The sequence below is a fragment of the Nicotiana tomentosiformis genome, chromosome 3 (assembly GCF_000390325.3).
Source record: "Nicotiana tomentosiformis chromosome 3, ASM39032v3, whole genome shotgun sequence".
NCBI lineage: Eukaryota > Viridiplantae > Streptophyta > Magnoliopsida > Solanales > Solanaceae > Nicotiana > Nicotiana tomentosiformis.
This window is the reverse complement of record NC_090814.1, coordinates 90975699-90999286: the sequence shown is the minus strand read 5'-3', so window position 1 is coordinate 90999286 and position 23588 is coordinate 90975699. Positions and strand designations below refer to the sequence as shown.

The following is a 23588-nucleotide window of genomic DNA, read 5'->3' as shown; positions in this document are numbered from 1 at the left end:
TAAATTAGTCAATTTTTATAATAAACTACTTATAAATTGACATGCTGGTATTTTTCCTATAAAAGGGATAATCTTTAGCTTATAATATATTTGAAAAATTTGTAGTTATTAAGTTACGATCACTTAGTAAATAAACTCACCTAAACCCCAAAGTCACAGGGTGGTTAATTTGGTATAACTTGAAACTTTTATGGATATTAATGCAACATAGTAAATAAACTCATGTAAACTACTCCTAAATCATGAATTGCATGCCACCGAGATTTGAACTCGGGTTACTGGATTCAGAGTCCAATGTCCTGACCACTAGACCATGGAACCACATGGTTGTTCTAATTGGATATAATATATATATCATTTATCAATTTTTATATCAATTTTATGTGAAATTCACTATAAAAGAAAAGCTTTGCTAACGAGGAGTATATAATACTCCCTCTTTCCAGTTTATATTTCCTTGTTAGTTTATTTAGAAACTAATTTCCATATTTTTATATTAGTAAATATTTAATTTTAAAATTTTATTTTATTTTATGAGAAGTTTTTAAGTTACTTAAAATATTACGATTGTTGTAAAACTATTGGTAAATATAGATGTCCACTACTCTCACTACTTTCTGCCACGACCCAAAATTCACTAAAGGCCGTGATGGCGCCTAACACTGCCGTCAGACAAGCCAATGGTGATTGATTAACTTAATTACTCATTTTAGTATTTTCAAAAACATAATTTTCATTAATTAAATGGTATGAAATAGAATTTACAGGGTAGATGATAATATTTACACGAACTACAATACTGAACAACATGTAGGAATCCCCAAAACCAGGTATCACAAGTGCATGAGCATCAACTAGGAAATATAATAAATTACAACATCTGTTTGGAATACAAATTAGACAGGAGAATAGAAATAACTCTAATGGAGACTCTACAAGTTGCAGATCGTAACATGGAATGCAACTCACAGTAAAGTCCTCGCAATAGCCGTGCCTTTGCGCCCAAAAGACCATCAGACATATATGTACATGCACAAAAAGTGCAGCAAGTGTAGCATGAGTACATAAATCAACGCGTACCCAATAAGTATCTAGCCTAACGCAAGATAAGTAGTGACGAGGGGTCGACATCGACACTTACTAGTGGTCTAATAAGACAGATACAGTAGAAGTAAACGGATGTGAGTCAGAGTAAATAAACGAAATAGCATGTATAAATACATGGTAAAATTCTCCTCTCACCAATAACTCAACCTCTCAGCTAGTAGTTACCTCCTCAATCGGAGTATATATATAATGGACCTCACCGGATAGGTCGTCACAATTCAAATCAGGAAAACTCACAGATATATTGGCTTCTTGTCAATTATTACGCACGATTTCATAAGAGTATTTTATAGAAATGGCGAGGCATACGACCCGATCCCATCATAATATGTGCACTGCCGAGGTCGAACGACACGAACCAAGATACATCTATTTTATTGCAGAGGCGAACGACCTTCTCCAATGAGAGTGTGATACATAAACCTGTCGAGGTGATCGACCCGATCCCATCATAATGTGCGCACTGCCGAGGGTCAAATGACATAAACCATAGATGTATCTATTATACTGCTGAGCCGAACAGCCCGATCCCATTAGAATAAGAAGCTTTAACGGGTCCTTGACCCCACTCACAAATAGACGTGTGAGTTATAAATTTTAAGGGAAACATTTCGATCAAAACACATAACACGGGAGAAATTCGGAAGAGGAGTACGATTATTCCGTGGTTAATCATGAAGCCATCAAGTCTCTACAATACCAAGTCTATCACTCTACACAAGTCTTGTCTCAAGCCGCAACGTAAAAATAAAAGAATTTAATAGGCAAGAGACAACTCAAATAGTACAGTTATAGCATGGCGAGAACCTAAGTCTACCTGGACATAACATGAATCTAGCTACGTATGGGCTCTCATCGCCTCGTGTGTACGTAACCCCCGCAACAAGTAGCACATATCAAATACATCACCTAGGGATAGTTTCCCCCTCACAGAGTTAGACAGGAGACTTACCTCACTTTGAGGTTCCATAGCCGGCTCCAACACCACTCTAACACCTCAAACCGATGCCCGTCTCTCCAAAACTAGCCAAACAAATGTGAAAATCCATAAATATATACTCTATTACCCATAATTAATCAATTTATAATATTTCCCAACTCCGCCCGAAAAGCCGATAAGGTCAACCCTTGGGCCCACGTGCCCGGATTCCGAAGATGTTCGAAGATAATCATTACCCATACCACCACTAACTCAAATACATAATTTATTCCTAATTCTATGTCCAATTTCGTGGTCAAAATCTCACAATTTCCATAATATTTCATGTATTTACAAGCCCATATTCGTATATTTAACTCACAACTTGTAGAAATTACTTACCTCATGATTGACGATGAAAATGACGCTCCAACTCGCTCCAAGGCCGGCTCCCATAGAAGAAATAAAATGAAAATGAGCCAAACCTTCGCACTTAAACAAGCCCTCTGCCCAACGATCATCGCCCTTGCAGCCACTTGACCACTTCTGCGGTTCCGCAGGTGCGGCCAAAATTCTGCTTCTATGGTCCCCCTTCAGCCCTCCTGCCTTCGCATCTGCGGACCAGACTCCACTTATGCGAATTCGCACCTGCAACCAGGTATCCGCTTCTGCGGAAATAACAAACTCAGTCCCCCTCGCACCTGCGTATCCCTTTCCCACATCTGCGATCTCGCAGGTGCGACACAAACCTCGCACCTGCGCACCCAACTAGCCTCACTCCCTACTGCTTCTGCGACCCCCTGGTCGCTTCTTCTGTCCCGTAGGTGTGACATAAACCTCATACCTGCACATCTAACCAACCTTAATCCCTACTGCTTTTGCGACCCCTAGGCCACTTCTGCGGTCTCGCACCTGCGGCCAAAACCTCGCTGGTGCGATCGCACTAGAAGCCTTAAGCTTCAGCAGTTTCCTCAAAGTCCAAACTCGATCCTCTTCCAATCCGGTTCGCACCCGAGGCCCCCGGGATCCCGTCCAAATATACCAAAACATCCCACAACATGATTTGGACTTAGTTTAAACCTCGAATCACGTCAAACAACATCAAAATTACAAATCGACGGCCAGAACCCTTCTTTCAACTTTCCAACCTTCAAATTTCACCGAACGCGTCCGAATTACACTTAAACATCTCGGAATGACGCCAAACTTTACGTGCAAGTTACAAATCACAATACGAACCTATTCCAAGGCTTGAAACTCCAAACTGACATCGATAACATAAAAATCCACTTAAATCATACTTATGAAATTCTAAAACTCTCAAAAATGCCAACTTTCCATAATAAGCGTCGAATTGCTCCCGGGTGATCTGATACTCAACCCGAACATATGCCCAAGTCCGAAATCATCATACGAACCTATCAGAACCTTCAAATCCCGATTTCGAGGTTGTTTACTCCAAAGTCAAATTAGTGAATTCTTCCAACTTAAAGCTTCCGGAATTAGAATATTTCTTACCAAATCAACTCTGAACTTCCCGGAGTTCAATTTCAACCACACGTACAAGTCATAATACCTGACGTGAAGCTACTCAAGGCCTCAAACCGCCGAACGACGTGCTATAGCTCAAAATGATCGATTGATTCATTACACTCTCCCCCACTTAAACATACGTTCGTCCTCGAACGTGCTAAGAACTGCTCCAGAGTTGTCCAAAATCACTGTTTAACACCTCTCGCACCTACCCGTGCCTCCACAACCCATGTGAGCATGTTAGCTCGAGCCATACCGAAGATCCTTCCTATAACCTTAGGTAACAAGCTTCAGAACCAAATTCCAACATTCGGAATTTTCCACGAGGCCCGATTCTAAGATACGAACACCGCACCTACCCATGACCATGTTCCTCCACTAAAATCACACCATGAACCACATAATTCGCTTGACCATAACAACATCCTTATGATAACTATAACTGCAATTCCATGAATCTGATGCCCACAACACACCTCATGACACATATAAGTCCTGTCCTAACTCTCGCAATACTGCCACGACAAAAGAGATGCGTAAAAACTAACAACCATATGCCGAATCAACAAATCATGGAGTCTCTCTTCCTGACAAGGACCATTACCTCATTCTGGACTGAATAACAATATTTGCTCTTTAGTATACCCTACATAACTCCGATCGCAGTGATTCTAGGTCCAATAACCTCGTCTCATCCAGTACAAGCTGCTCAGGTAATAAGCCATCTCAAACACTGACCCAGATCTTATATGACGCCATCAATGCGCTGACACATTACTACCTGAATATGACACATGAGGGAGAACGAACTCTGGAAACAAAAGAACTACCCGGCCCACGAATAAAATGGCTGAAGAGATGCTATGAACCTTTCTCAGAGAATGAGAAACAAATACACAAAAATAAGTATAGGGGACCGTACTCAACATCTCACTATTGCGGCGAGCAACGCGATCCACACATGATACCATTGCGGCGTGCAACTCGATCCAAACAACGTACCCGTGGCGGCATGCCATCGATCCACTCATAACAATAAATAAGGAAATACCCATCAAGCCATAGTGCTTCTACCTACGGAATACCGAATATTGTCCACAAGCACTCCAATTGCAAAAATACAACTCTGGGGAGACGGATAGCGTAATACGTCACAAAACCCAAGTATAACTAAGGTGCGATAAATGACCTGCATCTCGAGAGCCATCCTTCTCATATAACACCACAAGCTACAGGGGACCTCAAAACGTGTGCGAATAATCAATCCCTCTCAATCCGGATCAACTCCCACAGTTCACAACCAAAGGAATAGAGCGCCTTCCAGGCATAAACTCTCACATTAACGATAGTACCATAATATCCCTACTTGGTTTCAATCTTTAATAATTATGTCACACTTATACAGATTTCCCCGTGGGATACTCTCCCACGACCTTTCGCACCAGGTAGAAAAGTATGCACATCCACACCACCAACCGTACTAATTATGCAAAGCCGACCAAGAGTCCGCAATTCAATACACAAAGCCTCTTACACAGGACACCGTTCTTAAGTGACACTAAAGAAAATACCATCTTACTCTGAACATCTGAACTCCTTCATGCTCATCTGAGCTCGTGACATTCTTGTCAACACTGAACCACAATCTTGATCCTCAACTTCAAATTCCCAAGCCTCTCACTGCACTTATCGTGCCGCTACACGAGGGTGAAAGAATTCATCATAACCCCTGAACTACTAGTAGATTAAATACTTCATTGGTTAGATTCCTTTCACTTAACTTACTTCAGAAGGACCATTGCAACACGCAACTGAATTCCCAAACCGCAGAAAATACAAACCTCAAGTCGTGTTCTAAACCGTCATGACTCTTCCGGAACCCATTTACACAACTGTAACGACCCGACCGGTCGTTTCGAGAGTTATAACCCTGTTTTCCCCATTCCTACTTCTTTTTATGTTATTCAGCTATATTATATTATATTGGGTTAGTTGGTTCGAGTCCGGAAGAAACTCGGAGTGAAATGAGACACTTAGTCTCATAATTGAAAAAATTAAGTTAGAAAAGTGGACATGATATGGACCTATGTGTAAACGACCTCGGATTTGAATTTTGATGATTCCAATAGCTCCGTATGGTGATTTTGGGCTTAGAAACGTGTCCAGAATATTATTTGGAAGTCCGTAGAGGAATTAGGCTTGAAATTTCAAAAGTTTTATTTTTGAAAAGTTTGACCGGGGGGTTGACTTTTTGATATCGGGGTCGAAATCCGATTCTGAAAATTGAAATACCTCTGTTATGTCATTTAGGACTTGTGTGCAAAATTTGAGGTCAATCGGACGTGATTTGATAGGTTCCGGAGTTCTTTGTAGAAATTAGAAATTTCAAAGTTCATTAGGCTTGAATTGGGATGTAATTCATGGTTTTAGCGTTGTTTGAGGTTATTTGAGGATTCAACTAAGTTTGTATGATGTTTTAGGACTTGTTGGTATATTTGGTTGAGGTCCCGAGGGCCTCGGGTGAGTTTCGGATGGTTAACAGATCAAAAATTGAACTAGAACAACTGCTGCAAATTCCTTCTGTTGGAAATTGCTTCTGCCCAGAAATCGAGCCCAGATCGAGCTCAGGGTCGAGGGCCACGATCGAGCTTAGGGTCGAGGGCCACGATCGAAGCCCAGATCGAGCTCAGGGTCGAGGGCCACGATCGAAGCCATGATCGACCCCAGAGTCGAGGGCCACGATCGAAGGCATGATCGAGCACAGGGTCGAGGGTCACGGTCGAAGGCATAATCAAAGGCAGGACCGAGGACCAGGATCGAAGGCAGGACTGAGGACCAGGATCGAGGACCTCGATCGAAGGCCAAGATCGAGGCAGAACCGAGGATGTCTGGGCAGAATTATAAAAACAGGGACTTCGTCCCATTTGCCCTTTTTAACAAATTGGAGCTTGGGGAGAGGCGATTTTCGATATATTTTCAAGGAAAACTTGAGGTAAGTCCCTTGTGATCATTACTACTCCATAATATTGAATTATCATCGAGTAATCCGACTAGATTACATGATTTTGAGGTGTAAATCAGAGATTGAAACTTAGAAATTTGGAAATAAGATTTGTAGATTTGAGGGTCGATTTGAGGTCGGATTTTGGTAAAATTGGTATGGGTAGACTCGTGGTTGGATGGGCTTTTGGATTTTGTAATTTTTGTCGGGTTCCGAGACGTGGGCCCCACAGGCAATGTTTGAGCCAATTTCGGGTTTTGGTCTAATTTTGAAGCTTTTCTTGTGGAATTCATTCCATTAGCGTATATTGATGGTATTATACTAATTGTGAATAGATTTGAAGCATTTGGAGGCCGAGTCCAGAGGCAAGATCATTGCGGGATAGAGATTGACCGGTTTGAGGTAAGTAACGATTGTAAATCTAGTCCCGAGGGTATAAAACCCCGGATTTCGTATCATTCTACTATTTTAAAGTGACGAGCGTGTGGGCGTGCACTGTTGGGGATTTGTGACTTGATCCGTCCCGTAGCAACTGTAAAGTTGCATACTTTATTGAAACCATTAATACTTATATGTTTTAGAAAGCTTTTTTTGTAAATTGGGCTGAAAGCCATGTTTGGGCCTTGCGCCAATGCTGTTTGGACCCTTAGGGGCTGTTTCGTATCATCCTCTCACTGTTTTCGATTGAAAAATCTATACTCAGTCATGTTTATACTTGTTTACTGCATAACTCAGTTTTATGACTCTATTTTGATGCATATAAATGTTTTGGGCCGAATACCCTGTTTTACTGAAATGCCCGAGTGGCTTGATTTGTGAGGATGAGTATGGATCGGGGCTGCCCGCCTACAACATACTTGTGACTGAGTGAGGCCGAGGGCCTGATTGGTGAGGATGAGTGTGGATCGGGGCTGCCTGCCTGCAACATACTTTATTATTATCGCACGTGAGTTGTCCGTGCAGATTATAGCGCTTGGGCTGAAGGAGCCCCTCCGGAGTCTGTACACACCCCCAGTGAGCGCAGGTACCTACTGAGTGCCGAGTGCTGAGTGACTAGGAGGCAAGAGTGATTGTGAGGTATGCCCGAGTGGCAAGAGTGATTGTGAGGTATGCCTGAGTGGCACGAGTGACTGTGAGGTCTGCCCGAGTGGCTGTTTATGATTTCATCATTTTTGCTCATCTTTGCATTGAGCCTTTGTTTGAAAAACTGTTGGAAAAATGTCTTTAAATGATTTTTACTGGAACTGGGTTTAAACGAGATGTTTGATTCAAATCCTGATTTTTTTGAGCATGTGGTACTTTACTGAGATTTCCTGATATGGACGTTATAGGCTTTATTGCTCGTCACTACTGCTCAGTCTTTATTTATTGTTGTTACTTACTAAGTTGGCGTACTCACATTACTCCCTGCACCTTGTGTGCAGATTCAGGTGTAGCTAGATACGGTAGCGGTTATTGAGTGTTCTGGTTGCAGATTTTCTTGGAGATAGCAAGGTAGCTGTTTGGCGATTGCAGCCCCTGCTCTTCTCCCTCTTATCTTTCTCTAGTTGTATTTAGCTATTTTTTGGGCTGAGTTAGCCTTGATATTGTTAGACAGATTGTAGTATATGCTCATGACTAATGACACCCCGATGTCGGGCTTTTCTTTTCCGCACTTCTGTTTTTCATTAATTTAAACTCTTTAAATGGAGGTTTAATATTAAATAACCTTGAAATTATCTTTGAGATAAAAATATCGGTTTGTTATGGAAATGAGTCGGCTTGCCTAGTTCTACGATAGGTGCCATCACGACAGAGGTTAGTTTGGGTCGTGACAGATTGGTATCAGAGCCTAGGTTACATAGGTCTCATGAATCATGAGCGGGTTTAGTAGAGTCTTGCAGATCGATACGGAGACGTCTGTACTTATCTTTAGGAGGTTGCAGAACCCTTAGGAAAATTTCACTTTCTTGTATTCTATCGTGCGAAAATGATTCAGCTTGAGACATAACTCTTTGAATTCCTTCCACGCACCTCGTATGCGCACATGAGCGCTCGGTATCTGTTGTGCATCACCGGTTTGTGATTCTATGAACGAGGTTTGAGATGTGTATTATGTGTTTTGGTGATGGGCTAGTCTGGAAGACTTGAGGCCAGGTTTAAACCGTAGTTTTGGCTCGGTAGCTTCAGTTGTAACCTATGCATTTGGACTCATATGTCCGATAATGTCCCTACGAGTTGAATTGTGGCTCGATGAGCAGTGAAATGGCTTTGTGGTAAGTATGACGTAACTGCGGGAAGTGTTAAGACTATGTGAATGCGACGAGAAGTATTTTCTTTAAATGTAAAGGAAGGCCATTGGGTGCTTGATTTTCGTTTTGATGCGACGTACCGTCTCAAGTGTGAATATTTTGAAGGATCTTTCATGTTAAATTTTGGGGCAAATTAAATTCTCATGTCTGTCAATGAGTTTGAACTCAAGAAGAGTAAGTGGTTGTGTAGTAATAGTGGTTGAGAATGGGTATTTCGATGTTGATGGCTCGGGAAAGATAATCTTTGAAGGGACTTAGAGTCGGTAACATTTTATTGGTTCAGGTGTGACAAAAATACATTTCGATTTGATGCAGCAGTTGGGTAGTAAAGTATGAGGGAAGACATAGCGGGAAGTGTTCGCGGTGATTGAAGTACTAGAAGGTCAAGTAGGAGAAGTAGAGGTTGAGAAATTTTTTAAAGGAGTTGGTTTAACCGAAGTAAGAGTGGAAGATTAGCATATGAATTCACTAGTAGGGTAGTCGTGCGCCTTGAGAAAGTGTAGAATGGTTTGGAATCGTGTTAATATGTGAATCAACGTGCATACTCTGCATACTCTAAATTGAATATGGCAGAAAGGAGTGTGTTTGAAATGAATAGAGGCGTGAAGATCTGATTATTGTGTCAGGTGCAATATGACTTGAGTTCGGAAGGTATTGTTGACATACAGTTGATGTCAATAGGGAAAGTGCAGACTTATATAAATGATGGGTGAGCATGAACTCAGGGGAATTTACAAATTCTGTGGTTGTTGCACTCAGTGCAGTGTCATTGGGAGATGTCGATAATGAATTCCACATGTGGGTTATCTCCTATGTGCAGCTAGCGGTGGCGTGATGTTGATGAAGCTTTTATGAGGAATATTACTAGCTACCCGGTAGGAGGTCGCGTGTGTAATTTTAGCTGGAGATTCAGAATGTTCATGAAAGGCTTAATAAAAGACTTTGAGAAGTCTGGCAGGTTAACGGTGCGAGACCTTGGTAATTGAGAAGAAGAAATCCTTACGGGTTCTAATTTTATATAATTGCAGCTTAAGGCTAAGTGGGGGAGTCTGCTATCGACGAGTTGATTGCACGGTTATAGGTCGTATTAGTTTCGGTTCGGGGTATACCGGTGAATCAGTTATGACTTGCAGAGGTCAAGATCGAGGATGACTCAGGTAAAGGAATTTCTGGACACAAGTTGTATTACACTCTATGGTTATAGGAGGACCATTAAAATAATTGGGTGTTTATTCACAAAGAATGTAGTGTACATGGAGCGGGAATTTGCTCGGTTGCGTAGGAGTGAGGGTTACTCTTTATTCCCTTAGGTGTTGATGTACTAATGGGGCACATGTCGTTTCGGTCCGTTTGCTCGGTTAATTCGAGAATGGTTACAATGGATTCAAGATTTATAAATATGGCTAGAAAACTGGGAGTCGCATTGAACGGTGTTGAGACTCGTTGCATCTCATATCATTGTGAATTATGCATTTCAGTATCAAGAAGGTGAAGGAAACAGTTTTAGGTTCCTATAAAGTCTCTTCAGAGTAAGCATGTTTGGTTGTGGAACCTTTGGAATACATTAAAAAAAAAGGGTATTCGGCGACTTATAAGCCTTAGGGCAGTGTGATTCTATGCTAGAGTTTGTGGGGCAAGTTTTAGTTAAGGATAGTAGTGTTCTAATAAGGAAATAAAATAGTAATTTGAAGGCAATTTGGAAAGGACTTGGGGAAATATGACATTTTGGAAGTAGGTTGGAGTAGCACAGTAATGGTATGATCGGTTATTTGTGTACTTATGGCGTGGCTAGTATCTACAGGTGTTTCGTGGCAATGCTCTCGAATCTAGCAACCTGTGTGGCTTGGTGGAGTTAGAGGAATTCAGTTCAGATAGCTTGGTTATGTGCAAATATTTTTCAAAGTGTTCAGGATGGGTTCTACCATGGTTTGAACCAGATATTTTCTACCGATGTACGGAACGTGTTGTGTGTTATGATTTCCTCCTTGAAAGAAGCAAGAAAGAGGTTTCTGACTAATAAGGTATGTAATTTGCTAGTGACTCAGAGTTGATAATGGAATTCTTATGCTTGTCACACGATGGCATAATAGATGTGGTGTGTCGTGCGGGAATAGGATTTACATGTACAAGGTCACAGTTTAGTTTTGAAGGGAAGGACATAAATTCTTAGGCAGCATGAACGGTTTCCGATGACTAGGTAAATGATATTACTATATGGTATAGGTTGATGAGAGTGTACATTTCAGAAGGGGCAATGTGTTTTGATTTATGGGTACTTCGCTGGTATTGCGACACTCTCCTGGTTGATCGACTGTTGATATTCAAAGTTTTTGCCAGGTGGCACGGAAGAAGTTTCAAAGTATTTCTCGTGGGAGGATTGTGTATGAGAGAGGTGTCAGGCATTCGGGCGGTGGAGGTGGAATCAAATAGGGTGATTCATGTGTTCTATGAAATTGAAGATTGGGAGTTCTCATGAGCAGATTGTTTCATAGTGGTGGACTGTGAAGTTGTGGCCGGGGCTAGCCAGATGATAGAAGGTGTTATGATTCCGTCATTGTGGACTTTCGAAGGTGTTTATATATTAATGGCTGACCATAGTTGATTCAGGGCCCATTGGTAGGCCCAATTAGGATGTGTATTCTACACCGAGCCGGATTGATTGGCTCCATACTGCTATTGTTGAAGGATGTGCCCTTCGGTTGATGTGAAGCTTATTCGTGTTCTGAAATGATTTGTGAGTTACTCTTCTATGCTATGAGGAGTTGTGATTCGTGGTTATATGTACGTATGGTGCGGTTCTATTATGGCCTTATAGCGGAATTTGAGCGAGAATAGTATTGGATATTGCTTGGTTGATGACGTATTGGTCATGTCCTTTCGGGTTTTATGTGGCATGGTGTCGTTTGCTTCTCTGTGGTTATTGTAATGCACTTTGGATACTTGATGTCGAATTGCGCATGGTTATTGATTTTAGCAGGGTGGCTTAAGGTGTTTCATATGGACTAGTATTTGGATAGGGTCGCATATTGCAGCAGAGTTATGTGGAAATACGATCCCTTGTATAAGATTCGTATGTTATGGTTCTGCGGTGTGTGATGGGTTCTTAGCATTGCGTCGGGGTGTTACTCGTCGAGCTTGCAGAACGGTTCTCCTGTTTGGGTCATTGTTACCATTGGGTACATTTGGAATGTTGCTATCTGGTGCACGAATTGCACGGGTTGTGGCTTTAAATTGTATTGATGTGTCATGTCACTAGAGTGGTCGTGTTGGAGGAGACGAGTTCATTAGGCTTAGAATGGATGCTATCAGATTTGATTGTGGTATAATTAGGAGGATAATATCGGAAGTCGGCTTTGAAATTGGCTATAGTTCTTGTAGAATGAACGAGAGCTCCATGACCTGTTGGTCTAATGAATGGCTATGAATTTGGTATGTTTCTTTCATCATCGGTAGTGTATGAAGGTTTTGAAAACGAGGTTTTGTATGATATGAGTTTATTACTGGCACTGGATTGATTTGAGTCGATACTGTGATTTGAAATCATTGCTTCGAGCATTCGAGCTATGCGGTATTTGAATTTGAGTATTTGAGTTATGGTTACAGCTTTTGGTACAAATTGTTCAGACTTATACGGTATGTAGATGCAAACTTCTCATCTTATAGGAAATTTCGAATATTGGAAATTTGATTCGAAGGCTTGTGGGCTAGATTGAATTGAGAAATTTTAGGCATGCTGTGCTATCGGACCTGTATAGAATAGGGTGACGTGGGACCACCCCCGGGTATGTGCATGTGAAAGCTATACAGCGATTTGATGGCTTTTGGAACAACTCTGGGCACGTTCGAGGACGAACGTATGTTTAAGTGGGGGAGGATGTAACGACCCGACCGATCGTTTCGAGAGTTATAACCCCGTTTTCCCTATTCCTACTTCTTTTTGTGTTATTCAGCTATATTATGTTATATCGGGTTAGTTGGTTCGAGTCCGAAAGAAACTCGGAGTGAAATGAGACACTTAGTTTCATAATTGAAAAAATTGAGTTAGAAAAGTGGAAAGGATATGGACCTATGTGTAAACGACCTCGGATTTGAATTTTGATGATTCCAATAGCTCTGTATGGTGATTTTGGGCTTAGGAGCGTGTCCGGAATATTATTTGAAAGTCCGTAGAGGAATTAGGCTTGAAATTCTGAAAGTTTTATTTTTGAGAAGTTTGACAGGGGGTTGACTTTTTGATATCGGGGTCGGAATCCGATTCTGAAAATTGGAATACCTCTGTTATGTCATTTAGGACTTGTGTGCAAAATTTGAGGTCAACCGGACGTGATTTGATAGGTTCCGGAGTTGTTTGTAGAAATTAGAAATTTCAAAGTTCATTAGGCTTGAATTGGGGTGTAATTCATGGTTTTAGCGTTGTTTGAGGTAATTTGAGGATTCGACTAAGTTCGTACGATGTTTTAGGACTTGTTGGTATATTTGGTTGAGGTCCCGAGGGCCTCGGGTGAGTTTCGGATGGTTAACAGATCAAAAATTGAACTAGAACAACTGCTGCAAATTCCTTCTGTTGGAAATTGCTTCTGCCTAGAAATCGAGCCCATATCGAGCTCAGGGTCGAGGGCCATGATCGAGCTTAGGGTCGAGGGCCACGATCGAAGCCATGATCGACCCCAGAGTCGAGGGCTACGATCGAAGGCATGATCGAGCACATGGTCGAGGGTCACGGTCGAAGGCCGGGTCGAAGTCATAATCAAAGGCAGGACCGAGGACCAGGATCGAAGGCAGGACTGATGACCAGGATCGAGGACCTCGATCGAAGGCCAAGATCGAGGCAGAACCGAGGATGTCTGGGCAGAATTATAAAAACAGGGACTTCGTCCCATTTGCCATTTTTGACAAATTGGAGCTTGGGGAGAGGCGATTTTTGATATATTTTCAAGGAAAACTTGAGGTAAGTCCCTTGTGATCATTACTACTCCATAATATTGAATTATCATCGAGTAATCCGACTAGATTACATGATTTTGAGGTGTAAATCAGAGATTGAAACTTAGAAATTTGGAAATAAGATTTGTAGATTTGAGGGTCGAGTTGAGGTCGGATTTTGGTAAAATTGGTATGGGTAGACTCGTGGTTGGATGGGCTTTCGGATTTTGTAACTTTTGTGGGGTTCCGAGACGTGGGCCCCACAGGCAATGTTTGAGCCAATTTCGGGTTTTGGTCTAATTTTGAAGCTTTTCTTGTGGAATTCATTCCATTAGCGTATATTGATGGTATTATACTGATTGTGAATAGATTTGGAGCACTTGGAGGCCGAGTCCAGGGGCAAGATCATTACGGGATAGAGATTTGACCGGTTTGAGGTAAGTAACGATTGTAAATCTAGTCCTGAGGGTATGAAACCCCGGATTTCGTATCATTCTACTATTTTAAAGTGACGCACGTGCTAAGTGACGGGCGTGTGGGCGTGCACTGTTGGGGATTTGTGACTCGATCCGTCTCGTAGCAATTGTAAAGTTGCATACTTTATTGAAACCATTGATACTTATATGTTTTAGAAAGCTTTTTTTGTAAATTGGGCTGAATGCCATGTTTGGGCCTTGCGCCAATGCTGTTTGGACCCTTAGGGGCTGTTTCGTATCATCCTCTCACTGTTTTCGATTGAAAAATATATACTCAGTCATGTTTATGCTTGTTTACTGCATAACTCAGTTTTATGACTCTATTTTGATGCATATAAATATTTTGGGCCGAATGCCCAGTTTTACTGAAATGCCCGAGTGGCTTGATTTGTGAGGATGAGTGTGGATCGGGGCTGCCCGCTTGCAGCATACTTGTGACTGAGTGAGGCCGAGGGCCTGATTGGTGAGGATGAGTGTGGATCGGGGCTGCCTGCCTGCATCATACTTTATTATTATCGCACGTGAGTTATCCATGCAGATTATAGCGCTTGGGCTGAAGGAGCCCCTCCGGAGTCTGTACACACCCCCAGTGAGCACAGATACCTACTGAGTGCCGAGTGCTGAGTGACTGGGAGGCAAGAGTGATTGTGAGGTATGCCCGAGTGGCAAGAGTGATTGTGAGGTATGCCCGAGTGGCACGAGTGACTGTGAGGTCTGCCCGAGTGGCTGTTTATGATTTCATCATTTTTGCTCACCTTTATATTGAGCCTTTGTTTGAAAAACTATTGGAAAAATGTCTTTAAATGATTTTTACTGGAACTGGGTTTAAACGAGATGTTTGATTCAAATCCTGATTTTTTTGAGCATGTGGTACTTTACTGAGATTTTCTGATATGAACGTTATAGGCTTTATTTCTCGTCACTACTGCTCAGTCTTTATTTATTGTTGTTACTTACTGAGTTGGCATACTCACGTTACTCCCTGCACCTTGTGTGCAGATTCAGGTGTAGCTAGATACGGTAGCGGTTATTGAGTGTTCTGGTTGCAGATTTTCTTGGAGATAGCAAGGTAGCTGTTTGGCGATCGCAACCCCTGCTCTTCTCCCTCTTATCTTTCTCTAGTTGTATTTAGCTATTTTTCGGGCTGAGTTAGCCTTGATATTGTTAGACAGATTGTAGTATATGCTCATGACTAATGACATCCCGATGTCGGGCTTTTCTTTTCCGCACTTCTGTTTTTCATTAATTTAAACTCTTTAAATGGAGGTTTAATGTTAAATAACCTTGAAATTATCTTTGAGATAAAAATATCGGTTTGTTATGGAAATGAGTCGGCTTGCCTAGTTCCACGATAGGCGCCATCACGACAGAGGTTAGTTTGGGTCGTGACAACAACAAGGTCATTTGAATCAAATACCTCCCAAATAAATCAAGTTATGGTGGCTGTCAAGCCCGCACGTACAACCACAAACCACATGTATAACTTCACACACCGAGGGAACTGATTATTGTCACAATCATGCAGATTCAACCATTATTAACCGACCTAACTTCTTCCAATTTACTCTCGACTTGCCTTAGAAATAATAATAATTCCATTAAAAACGTAACAAACTAGATCCGCACTTATCCCGAGTGACCCACATCACGAGACCACATCGTCTCAATACTCATGAACCATATCATACTCTCCTTACGCGTACAATATCATTTCCAACTGGTACACCCATTCTGCAAGACCTTCTTCGAATCCGAAGTTATTTCTTCCTTTCCTCCAATACTGCACCGCATACCTGATGATAACATAAAACATTCCATGTCCCGTTCGTAATCCACTATGAAAACTCAATCCTTAACCACACAACGGACCGTTGTTGAGAGTCACCCACTCTGACCTGGTCCCGAATATAACCAAACTCCATCGCTCTTCTAGCCCATGACCAGCCTATCAAAGAAGCAACCCGTTAAATTCTTTTCCTTGTACATTACATCCATAAGAAGCATAAACTCCGAGTCTTCCCAAAACCTGCACCTGAATCGATAAGGTGAAGTATAATACACATTCATCAAGTTCCTTGCTCGAATTAACCCTGATGTTTTCTTTTCTTAGTCATAAATAATCCACCAACGCATCGATAACCACAAACTGCACAAGCAGACAACCATGCAATCCAATCGTAGGCGGTGGGCTCCCCCACTTAGCTTTAAGCTACCATCACATAATGTAGAGCCCACAACGATTCCTCCTTCTCAATTACTATGATCTCGCACCGTTAACCCGCCAAATATCTTGTAGCCTCTTTTTAAACTTTTCATGAACATTCTGAATTATTAGCCATAATCGTATACTCGATCTTTTTCTTCGTAGTAAGTAGAACTTTTCGTAGAAACTTCATCAAAATCACACAACTGCTGACCTGTCCACAAGAGATAGCCCACATGTAGAACTCTATATACCGACATCTTCCAACGACGCTGCACTGGGTGCAACTACCACAAAATTAGTAAACCCTCACCCCGAGCCCATGCTCGTCCACCAGTTCTACAAGTATGTCCCTTCCCCATTGACATCAACTGGAAGTCCAACAATACCTCCAAACTCAAAGACATGTTGCATCCGAAACGATAATCAAATCTTCACACCCCTCTTCATTTCAAGCAAACTCCTTTCTGCCATATTAATCTTCTTCCGTACAGTAACTACCATTCCAAATATAATCCATGGACCTAGTCACTTTCCACCATGTCTCCCAAATCACTCTAATCTTCCTCAAGGTATGTGAATATCCTACCACAAAATCCATACACTACTCTGCCACTCCCACTTCGGTCAAACTATCTTCTTTAATCAACTTCTCGACCTCCGCTTTTCGTACTTGGCCTGATAGTAATTCAACCACTACGAGACACCTCCAGCCATGTACTTCCTCATACTTCGCTGCCCAAATGTTGCCTCAAATAAAGTCTATACCTGTAGCATCGGAACTAATGAATTACTACCGACTCTAAACCTCCTAGAATATCATCTTTCTCGAGCCATCAACACAAGAAACACCAATTCAATTCTGAAACCGATACACTCCGCTATCTCTGACAACCGCTTCTTAGGTGCCACTTTCCCAACATCCTGTCCTGAAGGCAACTCGAAGAAGACCATAATACCGATGAACCTTAATGCATTCCAACAAAAACGACAACACCACATCACAAATGAGAATTCCGCCACGCTCGAAAATAACAAGTCTCATCACTTCATCAACCAAGGCCTGAACATCCATAGTCCGATTGCCATTCCTTTGCTGGAATTAAATACTAAACCTCTAAATCATGCACTGAAAAATCCTTCTTTCAAGACATTCACTGCCTCGACAAATAAACAAGTACCCTACCATTGCACTAACATTGTGTGATAATAACGCATATACATCATAGCAATCCATGCGCAGTCTCGAAACCATAGGGAATACAGATACTGAGCTGGAATAAAAGAACATCCATCAGCAAGGCGACGATAATAGCCTACGTGAACATGCTAGAAAAAACATCCCGCACCACGTCTGCAGTACCACTACAACTCCTCGATTCCCAATTGACAACTAGCGCCTATGTTGCGTAAGATTGAGTAGGGAGGAAATAATGACACAAGCCTCAATTGAATAAAATCGCACGATGAGGAATCAAGAAGGGAAGTGCTCTTAACAGCCCTGTAGCCTCTCGAAGATAAGTACAGACATCTCCGTACCAATCCGCAAGACTCTAATGGACTTGCTCATGAATCATGAGACCTAAGTGAACCTAACGCTCTGATATCAAGCCGTCACAACCCAAAATCCACTAAAGGTCCTGATGGTGCCTAACACCGCCGTCAGGCAAGCCAACGGTGATTGATCAACTTAATTACTCATTTTAGTATTTTGAAATCATAATTTTCATTAATTAAATGGTATGAAATAGAATTTACAGGGTAGATGATAATATTTACACGAACTACAATAATGAACAACATGTAGGAACCCCCCAAACCAGGTGTTACAAGTGCATGAGCATCAACTAGGAAATATAATAAATTACAACATCTGTTTGGAATACAAATTAGACAGGAGAATATAAATAACTCTGATGGAGACTCTGCAGGTTGCGGATCATAACATGGAATGCAACTCACGGTAAAGTCCCCGCAATAGGCGTGCCTTTGCGCCCAAAAGACCACAAGACATATATGTACCTGCATAATAAGTGCAGCAAGTGTAGCATGAGTACGTAAATCAACGCGTACCTAGTAAGTATCTAGCCTAACGCAAGATAAGTAGTGACGGGGGGTCGACATCGACACTTACTAGTGGTCCAATAAGACAGATACAGTAGAAGTAAACGGATGTGAATCAGAGTAAATAAATGAAATAACAAGTATAAATACATGGTAAAATTCTCCTCTTAGCAATAACTCAAGCTCTCAGCTAGTAGTTACCTCCTCAATCGGAATATATATATAATGGACCTCACCAGATAGGTCATCACAGTTCAAATCAGGAAAACTCAAAGATATATTGGCTTTTTGTCAATTATTATGCATGATTTCATAAGAGTATTTTATAGAAATGCCGAGGCGTATGACCCTATCCCATCATAATATGTGCATTGCCGAGGGTCGAATGACACGAACCATAAATACATCTATTTTATTACCGACGCGAACAACCCTCTCCCATAAGAGTGTGATACATAATCCTGCCGAGGAGAACGACCCGATCCCATCATAATGTGCGCACTACCGAGGGTTGAACGACACGAACCATAGATGTGTCTATTATACTACTGAGGCGAACGATCTGATCCCATTAGAATAAGAAGCTTTAATGGGTCCTTGAAATCACTCACGCATAGACGTGTGAGCTATAAATTTTAATGGAAACCTTTCGATGAAAACGCATAACGCGAGAGAAATTCGAAAGAGGAGTACGATTATTCTGCGGCTAATCATGAAGCCATCAAATATCTACAATAGCAAGTCTATCACTCTACGCAAGTCTTGTCTCAAGTCGCAACATAAAAATAAAGGAATTTAATAGGCGAGAGACAACTTAAATAGTATAGTTATAGCATGGCTGGAACCTAAGTTTACTCGGACATAACATGAATCTAGCTACATACGGGCTCTCGTCACCTCGTACGTACGTAGCCCCCGAAACAAGTAGCATATATCAAATACATCACCTAGGGGATAGTTTTCCCTCATAGAGTTAGACATGAGACTTCCCTCGCTCCGAAGTTTCATAGCCGGCTCCAATGCCACTCTAACACCTCAAACCGATGCCCGTCTCTCCAAAACTAGCCAAACAAATGTGCAAATCCATAAATATATACTCTATTACCCATAATTAATCAATTTATAACAGATCCCAACTCTGCTCTAAAAGCCGATATGGTCAACCCTCGGACCCATATACTAGGATTTCAAAGATTTTTGAAGATAATCATTACCCATACCACTACGAACTCAAATACATAATTTATTCCTAATTCCATGTCCAATTTCATAGTCAAAAATCCAAAAATACCAAATTCTAGATTTTTCTACCAAAACCCCACAATTTCCATAATTTTTCATGTATTTACAAGCCCATATTCGTATATTCAACTCAGAACTTGTTAAAATTACTTACCTCATGATTGGCGTTGAAAATGACACTCCAACTCGCTCCAAGGCCTGCTCCCATGGAAGAAATAAAATGCAAATGAGCCAAACCCTGGCACTTAAACAAGCCCTCTGCCCAGCGATCATTGCATCTGCGGCCACTTGACCGCTTCTGCGGTTCCGCAGGTGAGGCCAAAATTCTGCTTCTACGGTCCCCTTCAGCCCTCATGCCTTAGCATTTGCAGACCAGACTCCGCTTCTACGGAGTTGCACCTGCGTCTAGGTATCCGCTTCTGCGGAAACAATGAACTCACCCCCCGTCGCACCTACGTACCCCTTTCCCACATCTGCGATCTCGCAGGTGCGGCACAAACCTAGCACATGCGTACCCAAACAGCCTCACTCTCTACCACTTCTGTGATGCTTTGGCCGCTTTTGCAGTTTCGCAGGTGCATCACAAACCTCGCACCTGCGCATCCAACCGGCCTCACTCCCTACCGCTTCTGCGACCCTGGGCTGCTTCTGCAGTCTCGCACCTGCGATTATAACCTCGTAGGTGCGATCGCACCAGAAGCCTTAAGCTTAAGCAGTTTTCTCCAAGTCCAAACTTGATCCGCTTCCAATCTGATTCACACCAAAGGCCTCCAGGACCCCGTCCAAATATACCAGCACATCCCACAACACGATACAGACTTAATAGAAACCTCGAATCACGTCAAACAATATTAAAATTACAAATCAACCACCAAAACCTTTCTTTCAAGTTTCCAACCTTCAAATTTTGCCGAACGCGTTTGAATTATATTTAAACATTTCGGAATAACCCCAAAATTTACGTGCAAGTCACAAATCACGATACGAACCTATTCCAAGGCTCGGAACTCCAAACAGACATTGATAACATAAAATCCACTTCAAATCAGTCTTATGAAATTCTAAAACTTTAAAAAATAGCAATTTTCCATAATAAGCGCCGAATTACTCCCGGGGTGATCCGATACTCAACCCGAACATACGCCCAAGCCCAAAATCATCATACGAACCTATCGGAACCTTCAAATCCCTATTCCGATGTCGTTTACTCAAAAGTCAAACCTTACTAAATTCTTCCAACTTAAAGCTTCCGAAATTAGAATATTTCTTTCCAAATCCACTCCGAACTTCCCGAAGTTCAATTCCGACCACACGTATAAGTCATAATTCCTGAAGTGAAGCTACTCAAGGTCTCAAACCGTCGAACGAGGTGCTAGAGCTCAAAACGACCGATCGGGTCGTTACACTTTCACCCATGATGAAAATAACCTCCCACTATTCATCACTATTATGATTGTAACTCCCACACCTCCATATCCTCTCCCCGTGATCCTCCCACCTGATCTCACTTGTTAATGTCATGTTTAAGACAATCATCTCTGTAATAGTATAGATAGAGACAAGAAATGTGATATGGGACACAATTGAACACTTGATGAAATAAGAAAGTTATTTCTTCTTTTTTTATTCTATTACTTATGTTATTATTTTATATTATTACTTTGAGGTACATTTCTTAATACGTTATTAGCACGAAGTATCTAACTTCAAGATTGAATTCCACTTGCAAGGAATATATCTACAACCTAGTGTTTAAATATCAAATTGTTGCTACGCATTTCTTTTATGTGGAATCTACTTCTTTTGGATTTACTCAATTAGCATTATGTATTGTTTCGTAAAAGGGAAAGATGACAATTATACTGAGTACATTCTTAATGCCTTAATATGTTTAGTTTATAAACATAATACTAAGCCGTACCTGGACACATACAATTATCTATTGTGTGTTTAATGCCAATAGTTCACATGTTTGTCAGATTGGTTAGAAATATTTTTTCCTACTATTTTAATAGTCTATCAAATGACTTCCTGTTTTTCTTCTATCATATCTTTGCATTCATTCCTTACGACTAATGGCTTTCGAAAATAAAATATGTTTTTATTTATTTTGAAAAATTATTACTACTTGTATATGCATGTACAAGTTAGACCAGGTAATCTTATTTGCTCATATAAACACTAATGTTTATATTTTATTATTGTGGCATAACTAATTCATGTATTTTTATGATGATTAACTAGTGAATTGATGTTATTATTTTTATGGTATTATGATCAGATTGACCATTTTTGAAAATATCTTCGTTTATGTTTTTTTTACTATTTCGAATTCATTTATTTTCTTTAATATTTTTTACTATGTCGAATTTGTCAAAGCTTGAATTTGCGGCACATTTTTGGAAAGAATTGCCTATCATGGGTTCTCGATGTTGAGATTCACTTAGCCGCTAAAGGTCTTGGTGACGCCATTACTCAAGGTAATGAGGCATCAAGCCAGGACAAAGCGAAGGCCGTGATTTTCCTTCTTCATCATTTGGATGAAGGTTTGATGGTCCACTTGAATTGTGGACTGGCATGAAAGAAAGGTATGATCAACTTAAGGTTACAGTATTACCAAGGGTTCGATATGAGTGCATGCACTTACAGTTGCAGGATTTTAAGACCGTAAGTGAGTATAGCTCTGCTGTATTTCGAATAACTATCCAATTAAAATTATGTGGGGTTGTTATGAATGATGAGTATTTGTTGGAAAAGACATTTACGACTTTTCATGCCTCAAATATGGTATTACAACAACAATATCGTACAAAGGAGTTTTAAAAAGTATTCCGAATTGATCTCATGCTTTCTGGTGGCTGAGAAACATAATATCCTTATCATGAAGCCCGTCCCACAGGGTCAGCTCCGATTCCTGAAGCAAATATGGTAGCGGGACGTGATAAATCTGGAAAACGATAAAATAATTACCATGGCCATATGAATGTACGTGGGGATGGCAATGACAAAAGTTGATATAATAATCGTCATCGTGGTGGTCATGGTAATGAGAGAACAGTACGGGTTCTCAAAATAATCCTTCAAGAGGCAAAAGCGGTAATTGCCACCGCTGGCATGAAATGTCACTGGAAAATTGAATGTCGTGCACCTGAGCACTTTGTCAGGCTTTATCAAAACTCCATCAAAAGAAAGGCAAATAATGTTGGAGTATCTTCTGCTAATGCCCCAGTGGAGTCTCACTTGGCCTTTAAAAATGATTTTGAGGCAGGGCCCGCAAACAAAAATGATGATAATGCCGAGGCAAATTTTTGCTTTGAATGATGATGATTTGGAAGGGCTCGATGATCTTATTCATTTGGAAGTTGAATACTTCTTTGTGGATCAAAACTAAAGTTTGATCATTTTACTGGGGAATGTAATTATGTTATTATTTATATTTTCAGTATTTTTTTTGTCTCGTTCTAAAGTTATTTTTATTTTCAAGTAGTACTTAAGTTGTCTTATGTTGTTGTTGGTGTTGTTAGTTTTTCCATATTTCTCATGGTGTACTTTTATTTTTTATGAAGAACATAAAATTTGGCAGTCTTCAATTGGATACAAGATGAGTAATGAAGATTTATATTTTTTGGATAGTGCTACAACTCACACAATATTAAGAGAATTTTTTTTCCTCTTATTTGGTTATGAAAAAGGCCTATGTTAATACAATATCTGGTAGTACAAAATTAATTTAGGGCTCTGGAAGAGCGACCTTATTACTACCTAGAGAAATGATATTGACTATTAATAATGTATTATATTGTAGTAAGTCTCAAAGAAACTTGTTGAG

General features: G+C 40.9%; 1 non-coding gene across 1 annotated transcript; it reads right to left on the bottom strand.

Moving 5' to 3' along the window:
- Window positions 1-248: 248 nt before the first annotated feature.
- TRNAQ-CUG (transfer RNA glutamine (anticodon CUG)) lies at window positions 249-321 on the bottom strand. Its single transcript has one exon. It is a non-coding gene; the product is annotated as a tRNA-Gln (tRNA).
- Window positions 322-23588: the final 23267 nt, after the last annotated feature.